At 33.4% G+C, this 17,041-nt stretch overlaps 1 protein-coding gene and 3 non-coding genes across 4 annotated transcripts in view; all 4 read left to right on the top strand.

The window, feature by feature from the left end:
* The window catches only part of Eip75B (Ecdysone-induced protein 75B), a 310,318-nt gene that overhangs the window by 101,419 nt on the left and 191,858 nt on the right, over nucleotides 1-17,041 (top strand). The gene's annotated exons all lie outside the window — the stretch shown is intronic.
* LOC149421568 (5S ribosomal RNA) lies at nucleotides 219-337 on the top strand. Its single transcript, XR_016302586.1, has one exon. It is a non-coding gene; the product is annotated as a 5S ribosomal RNA (ribosomal RNA).
* On the top strand, nucleotides 661-779 carry LOC149421567 (5S ribosomal RNA). The gene has a single exon (XR_016302552.1). It is a non-coding gene; the product is annotated as a 5S ribosomal RNA (ribosomal RNA).
* On the top strand, nucleotides 1,103-1,221 carry LOC149421566 (5S ribosomal RNA). The gene has a single exon (XR_016302551.1). It is a non-coding gene; the product is annotated as a 5S ribosomal RNA (ribosomal RNA).

The raw sequence follows: 17,041 nt of genomic DNA, 5'->3' as shown, positions 1-17,041 counted from the left end.
ACTATTGAAACTATTCAAAAATACTTAATCCTCTACGATACCGCGTATTCATCAAACAAGGTCAAATCACAGTGACATAAAAAAAGTGGGTGTGTCAAGCCTACGCAAGACAGAAGTGAAACTTCTAGTATTCTTCTCTCTTATTATTAGGGCTTTTTTATACTAATTTTCATATATTTATTGGCAGGTAGAGTAGAAATTAATATTGTTTAGCGTTTGCCAACGACCATACCATGTTGAACACACCGGTTCTCGTCCGATCACCGATGTTAAGCAACATTGGGCGCGGTCAGTACTTGGATGGGTGACCGCTTGGGAACACCGCGTGCCGTTGGCCCATTTTTTATGGTAATTTCATGTTTTTTTTTATTTTTTTATCGTTACTATCATTAATAATATCATAAAATTCTTTAACTTTTCAAGTATGCTACAGGCCTAAAATATTACTTAGTGGATTGATATTATGGTCAACCATTGAAAAAAAAAATTCCTGCAAAGTTATGGATGTAATTACGATCTTTTTCAAGCGCGTATGTAATGATTATTTTTATCAACGTCGCACACACCTTGCTAATGTTTTCAGTATTATTAGGGCTTTTTTATACTAATTTTCATATATTTATTGGCAGGTAGAGTAGAAATTAATATTGTTTAGCGTTTGCCAACGACCATACCATGTTGAACACACCGGTTCTCGTCCGATCACCGAAGTTAAGCAACATTGGGCGCGGTCAGTACTTGGATGGGTGACCGCTTGGGAACACCGCGTGCCGTTGGCCCATTTTTTATGGTAATTTCATGTTTTTTTTTATTTTTTTATCGTTACTATCATTAATAATATCATAAAATTCTTTAACTTTTCAAGTATGCTACAGGCCTAAAATATTACTTAGTGGATTGATATTATGGTCAACCATTGAAAAAAAAAATTCCTGCAAAGTTATGGATGTAATTACGATCTTTTTCAAGCGCGTATGTAATGATTATTTTTATCAACGTCGCACACACCTTGCTAATGTTTTCAGTATTATTAGGGCTTTTTTATACTAATTTTCATATATTTATTGGCAGGTAGAATAGAAATTAATATTGTTTAGCGTTTGCCAACGACCATACCATGTTGAACACACCGGTTCTCGTCCGATCACCGAAGTTAAGCAACATTGGGCGCGGTCAGTACTTGGATGGGTGACCGCTTGGGAACACCGCGTGCCGTTGGCCCATTTTTTATGGTAATTTTATGTTTTTTTTAATTTTTTTATCGTTAACATCATAAAAAATTTTATATCATTCTTTAACTTTTCAAGTATGCTACAGGCCTAAAATATTACTTAGTGGATTGATATTATGGTCAACCATTGAAAAAAAAAAAGGCGTTAAAAACAAAAAAATTATGTGCGATGGCCGAGAATCGAACTCGGATCAACTGCTTGGAAAGCAACTACGCTGACCATTACACCACCAACGCCAGTTGTCGAGATGAGCTAAGAAGCATTTATATTTTACTTCAAAACTTTGACTAGATCAAATGAACTTTAATCGGTCCCGCATTTTCGTTTCGGTCATGAGTTGGTTTTACTCCGGTACTCGAAATTGCATGACGCGGGTAAAGAAGTTTCACTTCAACATATTCCAGGTCATAAAACTTGATTCGGATAAAGAAAATTATATTTATTTTGCGACGAAACTCCACAACATCCCAGATGTAATACGATTAGAAAATTTGAATGATTACAAATTAAGAAAAAAAATCTGGTTGAAAGAGATTAATGAAACAACTTCGGAAAAAACATTAAAAACGAAATAGAAAACTAATAAAACAGAAATTAATAACTTTAGTTCATCTCAGCACTGGTAACCCTAATGAGCAGGACTAAGAAATACAATTTACTATACATATATTTAATATCATATTTTGTATGATAGCAACCCCAATCGGGGTATGTTATGATGCTGAAGGTAGTGGGGGAGATGGGGAAGAGGAAAGTGGGAAAGTACCTCTCTATCATCTGATCATCAAACATGGCCAAAGCCATTTCAAGCACCGTTTCAATTCTAAATTCTGGTCTTACACCAGGGCAATAATGAGAGTATCTTCCACTCTGGAATAATCAATCGACAATTTATTATTCATAACAGAAAATCTGGAACTTGATATCTGACACAGTCAAATTTTTTCCATAGCCTTCTGTCTGGAATTTATAAGCCAACGGGATAAATATTGGATAGAATACCTATTTCCATCATGCGCTGTGGAGTTTTTGAAAATGTTTTTAATTATCAAGAACATAACACGCAATTCTCTTTTTAATCAACTGATTTTTCATTTGTTCGTCAAAAAAGATTTCAAGATTTTTTTTTTATATAATCATGGAAAAAACAGGGTAGTATTAATTTATCAGAAAATTTGATATAACCAACAAAATGTAGGGTGTTCGATGGTTATGACTTATGACAGATGGGACTGTCAGCAATAGTGTATTGGCATACCATGGGTCACTTAGGCATATAGCATCCTGTTTTAAAACACATAAATTACAACACCCACAATAAAATTAGATTCTCTTTGGGTCATTGCTAAAAATATTAGCATGTATATTGCAAAAAAAAAATTGACGCAATTTCCCATTAGACATATCAAGTGTCATAATCTAGTTATAATAATATAATATTACACATTTGGCGCTGGTGTAGCGGTGACGTCACGCATGTGCGGCCGGTGATTAATTAAATGGTATTATCAAAGTGTGTCAATAACCGACAGATGGGATTTTGCACAAGCAACTCATCAGGTCACGTGGTAGCGAGTGGAACCTTCGAACAAAGCCACATAATGAGATAAATGTTCAGTAAAAAATATTATAAAATAATATTCGTAATAACATGATATTTTTATGTAGTTTCTTACAGAAAGTAAATATATTAAACAATATTCACAGCATCGTTATGGCGAGAGTTCACCATTCTGAATCGAATCGTTGCTTGAAAAGGCTTTGGCTGTGCGTGGTTTTATTGTTCAGTGAACATATCTGATTCTAACCTGACATAACTTAAGAGGAAGCTATAAGCCAAACATGTGTATATTCTTGGGATACCTTATATTGTAGGTAATAGGCATTAAAATCGCTTGACAAACGGAGTCTAAAAACGTTCGAATTCAAGCACAAAACTGGTTTTTATTTATTTTGTAAATAATTTTATAAGAAACCAAAAAAGTTAATCAAGTGACACTGTCATAAATAATTTTAGCTATAATACTGTATTTTTTTTAAGTTGTTAGCTTTATGCGTTCGCACATTTCTATTGAAAAAAATAATTTTTTAGTAGTTTACATTTATATTTTTTATTGAGTAATTTATTTTTTTATTTGTATTATACTCAAGCAAAACGATATGAAAACTTTCAATTTATCTAACACATATTTTTTGGTATTCATAATGTACACCAATTCGTTATAAAGATTAATCAAAATAGTGATTTGGCATTAAACTCTTAACCCAACCGTCCTCTCAAACCTTTTCTCTTTATTCTCCTCCAACCCCTTACGTATTTCAGCCTCTCAATATTCTTAAAATAGGTATGCCATATTTTAACCAACTTTATACACCCCATAACACCCCAAAAAATCACAACTGCTTGTACATATCTGGAGCCATTTGGATTATAGCATCCGCAATTAGGCATTTGGAAATTGAGACACTTGTGCACTACATATTGAAAAAATAATAATTAAAAATCTTATTCTACTCGTACTAATTGTTTTCTTTTATATCGAATGTTTGATTTATAAAATCAAATAAAATGAAGACACAACTCTTTCATGCTGTAATTTATGTAACTTTTAATAATAGAACCGATGTATTATTTAATGTAAACGTTATTTCCTGCCCGTTTTCCCCAACCTCAATAGAAAAGCGGTTGCGGTAAAAAGTTTACGTAATTTTTAACATCAAATTTTTACAAAACTGTGTACAGAAGCCTGCATTCCGTTTAATAATAAACTCCAACCAATAAAAAATATTATTTAATCGTTCTATTAAAATTTAATCGTTAATAAAATAGATTTTAACGCCGACTGGTTTTTTTTATGAACGAAGATATTTATGTATTTTTTGTTAAACAATGATCCATCTCTAAATAGTATAAATCAAAGTCACTCTCCGCGTCTGTTTGTGCGCTTAGTTCTTCTAAACTAGACAACGAATTTTGATAGTGTTTTCACCATCAGTGAGAGAGTTTTTTCCGGAGGAGTTATATATATTTATTATTTTTAAAAAAATGTGTATATTCTTGGTATACCTTATATTGTAAGTAATAGGCATTAAAATCGCTTGACAAACGGGGTCTAGAAACGTTCGATTTCAAGTACAAAACTGGTTTTTACTTATATTGTATATAATTTTATAAGAAAGAAAAAAAGATAATCAAGTGAAACTGTCACAGGTAATCTTAGCTATAATACTGTATTTTTTAAAAGTTGTTTCCTTTATGCGTTCATACATTTCTATTGAAAAAAATTTTTTTTTGGTAGTTTGCATTTATATTATTTATTGAGTATTTTTTTATTTTATTTGTATTCTACTCAAGCGAAGCGATAGTAGAACTTTCAATTTATCTAAAGCATATTTTTTTGTATTCATAATGTACACACCAATTCGTCATAAAGATTAATCAAAATAGTGATTTGGCATTAAGCTTCGCCTTAATTTTAATTTGTTGAGGATATTGTGAGAGAATAATAAAAATAATTGATGAAAATTCTGTCATTACTTCAGGGGAACTTTTTGCTCCGAGTGGTTAGTTAGTTATCAGTGTAGTTAATGCACATGGCTTGGTGCTGAACAAAAATGTCTACAGTCACTCTTCTTGATGGCTTGTAAAAAGTAACAATCATATCCACCTTTTTACTAGGTGTCATAATTTATAAAAAGCAATTTATAATTTCATCGAACTTATCAGGAAAAAACATTTTTGAATGTTTTTTAAAATTTTGGCATGCATTGATTTTAAAATCAAACATAACCTACCTTAAGAAAATCAAATATGAATGAATAATTTAATTGAAAACCTTTATAAAATATATTAATTTTAACAGGTTTCTTGGAAAGGTTTTTTTCACGCGGTAGAACCCTTTAATCAATTCTGCGAAAATCATAACACCTTTTTACAAAATGACCATAAAATTTTTGATAATTTGACGTATGAGGCGTACAGTTTCACTGGTATTGCATTTACGCAATGGCACGGTTTTAAAATCGTTTCCCAATCCGCTCCGTGGCCTTACCTCGTTGGGGGATATTGAACTACGAGAAACTGGGGCGAGCGCGAGCGAAAGAGACCGCCAAATCGGCAATCAACGCGAACAACAAAGACGCCCGACCACAAATTATACAAACTTCTTTATTGCCTATTGACCCTAAAAAAAAACAGTATTTAATATTGTGAGTTATATTTTTCATTGTTATACTTTTGAGCTTTATCAAAATGTATGTCACGTGACTTCATTGCAATTTTAAAAAGACAGGCTCATCCAACATGATTATCAAATTTGGACTAAAAAAAGGTATTAATTAATTGGTGTAGGCGAAATTTTTATATTGCATGATCAATAAGTTTTTTTGACAAGCAATTAATTTTATACTTTAAAAACTGTATCAAGGTTAAAAACTGCAATTCAAGCTATAATCTTAGCCATTTAGCGCCCTTGAGGTGATTTCTCACGAAAACGGCGCTATATAAATTAGCCAAATATTATTTACAATGGTTTTATATGATACTAGCTTTTTCCCGCCACGTGTTGCTGGCAGTCTGCTTGCAGTCGCGTGTTGCTTCTACGTCCAACAGATGGCGATATTAAAAAAAAAAACAAACATGATGGTTCTGTTTTTCAAAAGTCATCTCATGTTACATCTATATAACATAGGTATATAAGAACACACGCGTATTCGAATGCAACGTTGTATCAAAATTTTAAAGCAATCGTTGAATAACTTGCGGAGGTTTAAGATTCTGAACAAACGAACATTTATAATTTTATTTATGCGTATATATTATGTAATGATATCAACATACGAAGGCTTTGATAATGATAATCAATCTTGTGTTTAAATAGAAGAAAAAACGCGATTTTTCAATATAATCATATTGCATTTATTTATATTGTGTAACTATAATTATTTTGTTGAAAGTATTACCAAATTTTAAAATATTGTTATTTTCTTTAATAGGATATTTACAAATGAATACTTAATGGCAATGGTAATCATTAAAATACGAGTTATATTTCCGTTAACTTGTTGTCGCACTTTTGCTAAGCGAAATGATAAGTGCACTCGATAAAATCTGCATAAATACAATATGATTGCATCCTATTAAATCAATTGCTTATTAAGTTATTAGATGCCATTTTCTTTCATGCAAACTTACATAAAGACACTTTAGCTCGGATGTGTCAATTAGAATTTCAAAATGTCAGATAAATGAACTCTTTTCAGGTCGATTTCATTTGTTATCCGAATATAAATTCATCAGTTCGTTTTGGACTTACGCTACTTGTGGTTACGAAACAAGGAAGCAAATATTCAGAACATGTGCTCGAAAAAGATATGCGCTGAAACTTGCGATTATTTAAACCGCATCTGTAAAAAAATTCTTGGAAAGAAACATTATTTCCGTTAATATTGAAATCGATATTCTATCGTATATTTAAATTCACTTAATTTTTTTTTAGTAATATCTGTTGTTGTGACTTTCTCCTCTCGAAGAAAGAGAGAGTCGCATAAGAAAGTGAAGGTAATCATGAAAGTGAGATAAAGACGGGTATACGATTACATGAATTATTCAATAATTGCTTCTACTAAGTAGAGATTCTGTCGTAGTATGTAGATCACATCAACTGATTGCAAACATATTCATATGCTTAAAAGTTTTATTATATTCTTGTTATGTTAACTACCCAGTTAACTATTTAAGACTATTTTCTTATCACGTTAACTGCCCAGTTAAGTTAGGCCTTCATAAAAATAATCGAATTAACAATAGTTCTATAATTGTAATTATAAACTGATATTTTAAATCACTTTTTGACAACGTTATAATTAAGGTGGATAACAATAAGATTTAAGAGCGCGCAGGAGCGCCGAGAAATTTTAACGATAGGTATTTGTAAAAATTATTTCTATTTCGTTCATCTCAGCGGGGACAGCAAAAGCGCTATCGGTGTATTGGTGAACCCCAATGCGTGTGTGTGCGTGGCTGCAGGTGTTGTAAGCACGAATCGTCGCGCCGCGCGCGATAGCGACTTCGCGTCATATTATCGCGATCAGTTCTTATTATTTCATTTACTGTTATTCATTTATTCCAAAAATTAAGTAGGTGCCTAGGTACATATTCGTAATAAAATAGCGAGGTCTACATTATTTAATATTGTATTGTACTTAACTTTATTATTATTATTACTTACTACAAATATGTACGTAGATACATTTATTTTGCCTACGTGGTTGAAGGGTAAGGCTCTCGACTTCGAGTCCGGAGGTCTCGGATTCAAATCACGGCGTGCGCAAGTAAATTGATTTTTAATTAATTTATGTTGTTTCACAATATTAAAAATAATATTCATTAAAAAGAATATTAATTAAATATAATATAAAATAATTGTCTGGAGAAATAATGATACACGCGGCGACTTAGTTACGGCCAAATCAGCTATCAGCTTACAGGGTTTTGTAATACTAGTCCAATTAAGTCGCCAATTGGGGAATCCACAGTCTCACTGGCTCCAGACGGGAGCAGTTCGGACTCTTGTGCGGTATTCACATAAAAAAGTCACGTCGCAACTCGCAACTAGAGCGCCTGCTGTTCGCTCATCACCTCAGTCACATCGCGACTTGTGCGTAGTTATATACATGTGACTGCCTGCTCCGAGCTCATTTTCTGCACACGCACAAGTAAATGAGACTTGTGGGTGCGTGTATACAGGTTGCTGCACACATAAAAAAGTCATGTCGCAACTCGCAACTAGAGCGCCTGCTGTTGACTCATCATCTCAGTCACATCGCAACTTGTGCGTAGGTATATACATGTGACTGCCTGCTCCGAGCTCATGCCATGGAAGCCCACATTATAGCAGAAGGGTTCTCGAGAAGCATGGAAATGCATGGATTGAAATTTAACAAACTAGTTGGTGATGGCGACTCCAGCATCATGAAAAAAATAATGCAACAAATGCCATATGGTCCTAACCTTATAGTACAAAAAATAGAGTGCAAAAATCACTTACTCCGCAATTTTTGCAACAAAATGAAAGCACTTGGAAAAAAAACCAACAACGCTAAAGGCTTTGTACCAGTTCATATAAGGAAAAAGGTTGAAGCAAACGTTTTACGCATGAGAAGAACTGTAGTTGGAGCAGTAAATTACAGGAAAGAGCAAGAAAACACAGTACAAAGTGATAAAATAAAAAAATTGAAAATGGACATAAAAAATACCGCAAATCATGTGTTTGGTGATCATAAAAATTGTGCATCGTACTATTGCAAGCCGGAGAGGTATACTGATGATCCAAATTTAGTAAGCGATCTTCGAGATTGTGGAATATGGACTGATATCCAACAATTCTTATTGTCTCTAATAGCAAATGCAAAAATTCTTATTATTGACGTGACAAATAACACTGTGAAGCAATTCAACAACGTTATCGCCAAATTTATAGGTGGAAAAAGGGTAAATTTTACTACAAGAGGATCTTACCAAGCAAGATGTTTTGGAGCAGTAGCTTCGTGGAATAGTGAATTGGCAACCCATTCAAGAATACAAAAGAAAATCCAAGGCCACAGTCCCGGCAAATACGCGAAGCACTTTATAGAGAGAAAACGACGTTCGAAGGAGAATACACAAATGTGTCAAAAAAAAAAACTAAAGTATAATGAAAATACGACAGAAAAAAGAAAAAAAGTTACAGGGCCCGATGAAAATTATGGTCAATTGGAATTAGAACCAGATATGCCACCTGAAATATTTGAAACGAAAAAAGAGGAATTTCTCAAAGAATTATCTTCAACGAATAAGGAAAAGCTCGAACGGAATACGGTAGGCCAAAGCAATAACAATCTGTGGGCAATTGAAAGACGTAAGCGGATAACGGCGTCTAACTTTGGAAAAATATATAAGCTTCGGCAAAAAACTTCAGTTACGGGAGTATTAAACTCTTTACTGTACTCACAATTCAAAGGAACTATGGCCACAAATTATGGAAAATAAAATGAAAGCCTAGCAATAGAGCAATTTTCAAAAAAAAACAAGTTTGCAGCAGCGACCGCGGAAGTGGGGGGCAGAGGGGGCCAAATGCCCCCCTAAAATAAAATGAGGGGGGGCCGCGCCCCCTCCAATTTTACTACCTGGGTAAAGAAGGATTATCTGTGCTGGTAAAGATTATCTGTATCCTTCACAGTGCTTTTTTTCATAAATGAAAAAGTGTTCGACTGTCCGAGAGTGCGCAAGAGAACTGGCTAATCTACCTAAAGTTTCAAGAGCAATGATAAATGAAGTAGAAAAGTTAGTAGTCTTGCTCCTCACCGTGCCAGCTACGTCTTCGTCGTGTGAAAGGTCTCTGAGTGCCCTCCGACGCATCGGAACATTCCTCCGACTACCAATGAAGCAGAGAAGACTTACTTATCTAGCGATACTGCACGTGCATAAGGCGGAAACATTAAGTTTAGAGTTAAATGAAATTCTTAGGGAATTTGCTTCAAAGAAGGCTGAGAGACGCAACGTTTTTGGTATCGTTCAATGAATGCAATAAAGCAATATTTAAAAAAAAAGTTTTTTGTTCACTGAACCTGTTATTTTTTTGACCTAGTCATCTCCGTTTTGTCTTATTTATAACTAGTTGATTGACTGGAGAGGAGACTGAAGGAAGAGGGTGACTAAACAAGTTTGCCCCCCCCCGTCATAGAGTACTTCCGCGGTCTCTGGTTTGCAGGTATCCGCTTGTGGGCTATTTATCGATAAAACCAAAAACTTTTTAGCGGCAAGTCCGGATGGCCTTATCGGTGAGGATTCTATAATTGCAATTAAATGCCCTTATAGTATAGCAAATATGTCACCAGAAGAGGGAATTGCACAAAAGATAATTGATTACTGTAAATTGGAAGACCATTCTTTAACATTAAAACGGAATCATAATTACTTCTACCAAGTACAAGGCCAGTTACATATTACTCGTCGTAATTATTGTTATTTTGTTGTGTGGAGTCCAAAAGGTTTGCTGTATGAAAAAATTGAGAGGGACGATGAAATCTGGCAAAAAATCGTTCCACTGTTAGAAAATTTCTACCACCAATGCCTTTTACCAGAAATAATTGACGGTCGCATACCAAGAAATTTACCGGCGAGGGAAAGGTCTGGACCATAAATTGTTTTAATTTCATTGTGTAGATGTTAAACAGTAATTTTTTTTACAATAAAGCGTTTAAAAACAAAAAATATTAGATCATTGAAGAAGATTGAAAATGTCAAGTGATGTAGGAGGTATTCCCAAAAGTGCATTTTTCTGTAATAATATAACGTATTAAAAAAGTTAAATAAAAACTAAACTAGTTATGTGTATGTACCTAATATGTAGCACAATAAACAATATGGTGCCTCTTATACATAGATTTCAATATTCATTTGTATTATATGATATTATAATAACATAATCGATTCAACAACATGTGGTAGATGCATGTACCACTGAACATACGCTGTACCAGCATTCCATCAAACGATCAGTGGTGTATGTACTTACCATCACACATTTTCTTGTAAAATATATATATTTATTTTTTTTAAATCTAGAACAATATATTTAGTCAAATATAAAAGGTTTTTTTGGTTCGGTAGTTGTATCTTAAAAAAAGTGTCCTATAAAGGGATAATATTATGTTGAGTACAACCTTCAAAAGTTATCAAAAAATATTTTAATTAATTTTTGTGTTCCATATCCAACTCGGCAATACGGAACGGAATCATCTCGGGGTCTGTCAGTAACAGGTGTTTTTTTTCAATTTTTTTCCATTAATTTATTTGACGTAAACAAATTAAATTTGTCACAATAACTTTAGTAAATAAGCTCGGTAAGTATTGGCACACTCAAGATAAGTCACCAAACAGAAAAATATTTTTTAAAAAACATCGATAACTCGGGACATGACAACACTAGTGGACTAGTGTATCGATATAATTATTGAGAATGTCACATCACTTCGTTGACTGTATACGTATTCAACAAAACCCTCTCCGCCCCCCCTCACCCCCGAATACTGAGAGAAAGGGACACATGCACCTCAGCCTGATAATACCTAAATAAAATTGTCAAAATCGAGGTTTTGTAGTCCTCATTTTTCTACTCCAAAACTGAACCGATTTCCAAGATTTTTTTTACCAAATGTATTGGAAGAAAACATTAAATGTCTGTACGTTTTGCTTTTTTTTAAATACATCGTCTTATTTGTATACTGAAGGTTTGTTGATGGCGTTAAAAAAAGGCTATTTTAACAATTTTTGAAGGGTTATAACTCCTATAAAAAGTAACTTATCAAAAAAATCATAACGTACCGACACGCTTGCGGTCAATATTCATATTATGTAAAAAAATATTTTCTCTAGTGTCAAAATCCAGAGAGGGAAATGAGGAATACGTTTGTATGGAAAAAACACCACCCGGTTTCCTCAGTATTTATTTTTACGGATAAATTCATTCAGATTTTGTATTTTTCATAAGGGACACGGGGATACGGTAATTTACTTATTTTTCATAAGGAATACGGTAGGTTACCTAAATTTTCATTAGGGATATTGTAGATTACCTAATTTCTCATAATGGATGCGGTAGGTTATCTAACTTTTCATAAGGGATACAGTAGATTACCCAATTTTTCATAAGGAATACGGTAAGTTACCCAATTTTTCATAAGGTGTACGGTAGGTTACCCAATTTTTCTTAAGGGATATGGGAGGTTATCTAAGTTTTCAAGATTATTAAAAAAGACTCATTCAAATATTTGGCTTTTTACTGTTAGTTTTTTGCTATGGAAATTATAGTGTTTTTTTAAATAAAATTAAATCTATTTGAATTTCGTTTTTGTTTTCTGCATTAAATGATTGAATGAATCTTGGAAATTAAAATCCGTTCCGATATTCGATCGAGCTGTAACTAGGCAGATAGACTCGTTATCGAAGACAATGCATTATATCAACTTTTGGTGACATTCTTCAATATTTTTTAAATACATAAATATACCTGAATAATAATGGTTACATAATAGTATAAAAAATGTTGCCAGTTATTGTTATTTGAGAAATAATAATCTGAATTGAATTTGCAAGCATTCTTCGCGTAGTCGAGTAGAAATGTAGTTGTAGGTCGATTCTATTCATAGACAACGACTGTAGTAACTCGCGTCATTGCAATTAGCTCACAGTAATAATATCTGGCGCCTATCTACTTACTAAGCGATCATTCGTGAAACAACGTACAGTTAGCATTGGGCGGCGGGGTATTTGCAACACCTTCGTCTCTCTCCGCCATCAAACTGACTGGGAATGCAATCAGGTTTTTGAACAACAGAGAATCATAAAATCTACCAATCCGTTTACTATTCGATTCAATTTTATTAATAATTAAAAAAACATTACACAATGGTTCATTTTAATGCGTTTTTAAATACAATTACTTAAAAAACTCTATAAATATAGTCAGGGGGATATCAACTATACTAGCAATTTAATGGAGCTCGCCTTTTGAACGCAGTTTCATTGATGCTAAGAATGTCGATATCAACGGAACAGCAAGATTGCTTTTCCCACCGGCTTGACCATTTGCAAGGACTCCCAACTAACTCCCAGCCTGCAGGACTCCTGCAGGCTGGAAGTTAGAACTGTATATGCTGTCGGTGACGGAGATAACCATCGTGAACATAAAAATGAATGTTCTCCATAATAGCCAAGTTTTCAAACCATCCACGAATCAGTCTGAATAAATGTGTAGTAATGTGTACACCTCTTACACGTAGATGGTTCATTCCGAGTTTACCCAAAAAGTCAGTAATGTTAATAACACCTTCATTATCAACATCGAGGCTTTAATCCTTGCCAGTCTCCTGATTTTTTAACCTAACTTTACTCCTGAATTTACAATACTTCTAACCTTAGTTCTGTAGACTATTTGGAAACATGGTGATCGGTTACCTTGATCAGCGATGGCATCCCAGATGTATAAATTAAACGACATATAACTATATTTAACTTTAAAAAACTCCAGTTCTAAAATGATGGATAGTGGTTAGTATTTTGTTAGGACCCTTTCGTTTCTTTCTATAAAAATCTTCAAATGTTGTTGTAGTCATAAACCGATTTTTACCTCCTTACTAATAAACGTGTTTTAATTCTTACACAACTGATAAACACCATTTAACAAATATTAATAGTTGTTTATCGGTTATGTTAAATTTATAATGCATTTATTGGTAAGGCCCTAGTGATTTTCCAGAAGGTACCTATTCGTATCTTAATTTCGGCCATTTTAGAATATAATTTTTATAACACGTCATTAGTCGCTTTATGGAACGAAACGGTAATTCAATAAAAAAAGAAATCACCATCCTGATGCCTTGATGGAAACGTCGATTATACGTTTCAAGTCGGCCAGTAGTCACCAATCACCAGTCACCGTGAATGTCATTCTAAATTGCGGAACCCGGACCCCCTTTCGCCACCACTGGACCCAGCTAGTCATAAATAACGAGCACGTAACTCTACTTATGCCTTAGATAATCATGTAATATAAGATAACCAAACAAAGTCATGCAGACTAAAACCACCTTTAAACCCGATCGCAATAGAAGTTCATTTATTGTGGCAGTAGTAGGTGTGATAAGACATTGAGTACACAGCGCTAAATTTCCAATGTCCTCGTTTTTGAGGTCAGCCTCTTGTCGGGGCAACGAACTCATGTCCTTTTTATCACTAGATGGCTCCGCACAAAAATGGCACAGTAACACATACATTCAACACAAGTTAGCAGTAAAGGAGTGTTTTAATACATCACGCCCACGCACACACTCGCAGTCGCGCGTGACGCAAGGAAGCGCTCATCATAATCGTCGGATCATTTTTTATTGATCATCAAAGAGAAATTAATGCAGAAAGATGCCCTCCTTTCGATACAACAAAGTTTATGTTTGATTGCAGAACGGTCTTTGTTTAAAAATGTTTTCATCTTGATATAAAACAAGGTATAAGCACTTATTATACTGTGGTGTTATGTTTTTATGTCGCGTGTCGAGGTGTAGGGTTAGGTTAGGTTAGGTCTCGTGTCACGGTGTAGGGTTAGGTTAGGTTAGGTCTCGTGTCAAGGTGTAGGGTTAGGTTTTCAATATTATATTTTTTATCTTTAATTATTTTCCGGTGTTTTTGGTAAATTCTCATTGTATTCACTTGTGTATGTAAAGATTACTGAGGTTTATGTTCTACAATGCGCACTCATTGTAGATTTGACAGAATAATGCCATTTTGTGGTTCAGTCAATTGCGGCGGATGATAAGATAAAATAATTGGGTTATTTATTTAAAAATAACTCAAGTGGATAATTCGTCATTTTAGCAGTAGCGGTTGATGGAAAATAGCTATAAAAATAATAAAATATAAAATCGAAATTTTGAAAAATATTAATTTCTTGAATTTTTTTGATATTATTTTAAAATAACACCTATAAAAGGGTAAACTAAAAATAATTCGTATTCTACTCTTTCACAGACGGTGCTAATTTAATTACTTTAGGAAAAACAATTTTAACACGATACGATTTAAAATATTAAGATGAATTATTTGTTTGCGCCCGTACATACATAATACAAATTTGAATAAATAGTTTTATCATAATCATTTTTTACCTATTTATTAATTGTATTCGTATGTTTTCTAGACCTTTATTTCTATCATGATCCATGACGCTTTGAAATAATCATTAATTTATGAAAAAATATGATAATACTGTTTTTTACCCTGCATTAATAAATAGTATCTAAGTGTGTAAAAATGACCGACACCTACCACAAAAGTGATTGTAAAGACGTCGACAGTAAATCAGTGTATCTTATATTCCTGAACGAATTCGTGTGATAAAGACTCATAAATCACTCGTTTTCTACATTATTACTAGTTCTGACATTTTCTAGAATGTTTACCAGTAATATTTAGTCGCGGTCGGCGTTCGCTTTAATTGCCACATTATTGCAATTACCTATTGGGCCGTTGTGAGTTCTCAGCAAGTCGCGTTTACCCTTGACCACGATACGGGTTGCCGGCTTTAGCGACGACCTTTCATACGTTCTGTTCATACGGCTGCAAGGCGCAAGAGGTCTGTGGAAAAAAACTTCCCGCGCTCTCCGACGGTAGAAACTAGAAGCTCGGAAAAGCGCGGGAGGGGTTGGGATTGGTTGAATTTCAAGCCAATGGACAGCGGGACATCCACCCCGACGACAAATAGGGTAACGGTATTCAAATGACCAATCAGATGTATTCGGTTAGTGATGTGAAATAAATCTATCTTTGAAGTAGAAATTTATTAATAAAACTCTCAAAGGGTGAGCTCTGGGGTCGTGAAACTTGTATGTTTCCGTCCGGATTTTGTAGGCAAACGCATCTGTTTTCAGCTTCAAATGATATTTCTATCATCATATTTATGAATATTTTAAATATCATGCATAAATAGAAAAAAATATGAAAAGGGTGCTGAAAAGTAATAACCAATAAAATGGTTAATGTATAAAACCAATTATTAAAATAATTAAAAAATAAATTCATAATTTCAGTGTGACTCTAAAATACGGTTTGTAATTTATTTATTTATTAAGACATACACAGTACAATAAGATACAGTTAAGGATATTTTTCATTATTACTTAGTTGTAGTACCTATTACGCATGTCCATTAAATATCATTATTATAGAGATTGTTCTTAAAACTAAGGATTTTAAGTTAAGATCAATGAATTTAAGTTAAAATTTATGTTTGAGTGGGTAATAGTTATGAAAGGAAGAAAGTGTGTAGAGAGAAAAAAAATTGAAATCAAGAATTATAATATGCTCACGAATTGTAATTGACTGTTAATACATAGAAGTTTTGAAAAATGAAGTGTAAGTGTTTTTTAAAATTTGTCACGCTAAGAAATTTAATAAGTTAGTTTTGTATGTTAGAAAGGAATCATGAAAGATCTCTAAGTGTAGAATTTTTTCGTAGTGGGTGTAAGTTGTGATTGCGCGAGTAAATACTCAATTAATTAGTAATAATTTTGTTACCGGAGTATGAATATCCATGGCATATTTTTTGTTATAAACTTACGAAATTTAAAAAAAAGTGTCACCAGATAAATTAGTATAGATTTTCATAGTGTTAATATCCGTCGTAGCAAAATTACACTACCTCACAAATATGTCATAAAAATTAGTAATTAAATACTGTTTTCTCAACATATTATGGCTGGCGTTGGATTATTCAAGTCGTTGAAGAATTTAGTTATTTATTATGTAAATGAAGCTTTGGGCCATTATATTCATGTATGAGTATGATGTGACCCAAATAAAATGCTGCAAAAACAGCGATTAGCAAACTAAATTCGTACATTATTGGATACAAATTGTCGGTGTACCGATTAAACGTCAAGTGCCGTTTGTGGTGGTTATTAGTCTATGTATTGACGTGGAATTACTCTCGGTAATCAGCGAGAGGTTAATGTACTCTTAGCAGAACAATAATTATTGTGGAATAAATATTACTATCGGCGATAGATCAACTATGGTTCGCGTGAGACAAAACATATTTTCAGTATTCAAAAGGTTATTCCTAATTGTATTATTAAATTCTTCTGGTCTTGGTGGTTCATCCAGGTGTTATAAATAAATAGCATTTTGCAATGTAGAAATTAACCAATGTGGATATTAGACAAAATTGATTAAATCTGTAAGCGTTTACGTTGAATAGTTTTTAAATTTTCATGCT

This window comes from Hesperophylax consimilis, chromosome 8 (assembly GCF_061612785.1).
Source record: "Hesperophylax consimilis isolate HC1 chromosome 8, BYU_Hcon_1.0, whole genome shotgun sequence".
Lineage (NCBI taxonomy): Eukaryota > Metazoa > Arthropoda > Insecta > Trichoptera > Limnephilidae > Hesperophylax > Hesperophylax consimilis.
Note: the sequence above shows the minus strand (reverse complement) of the source record. Positions and strands in the feature narration are given on the sequence as shown.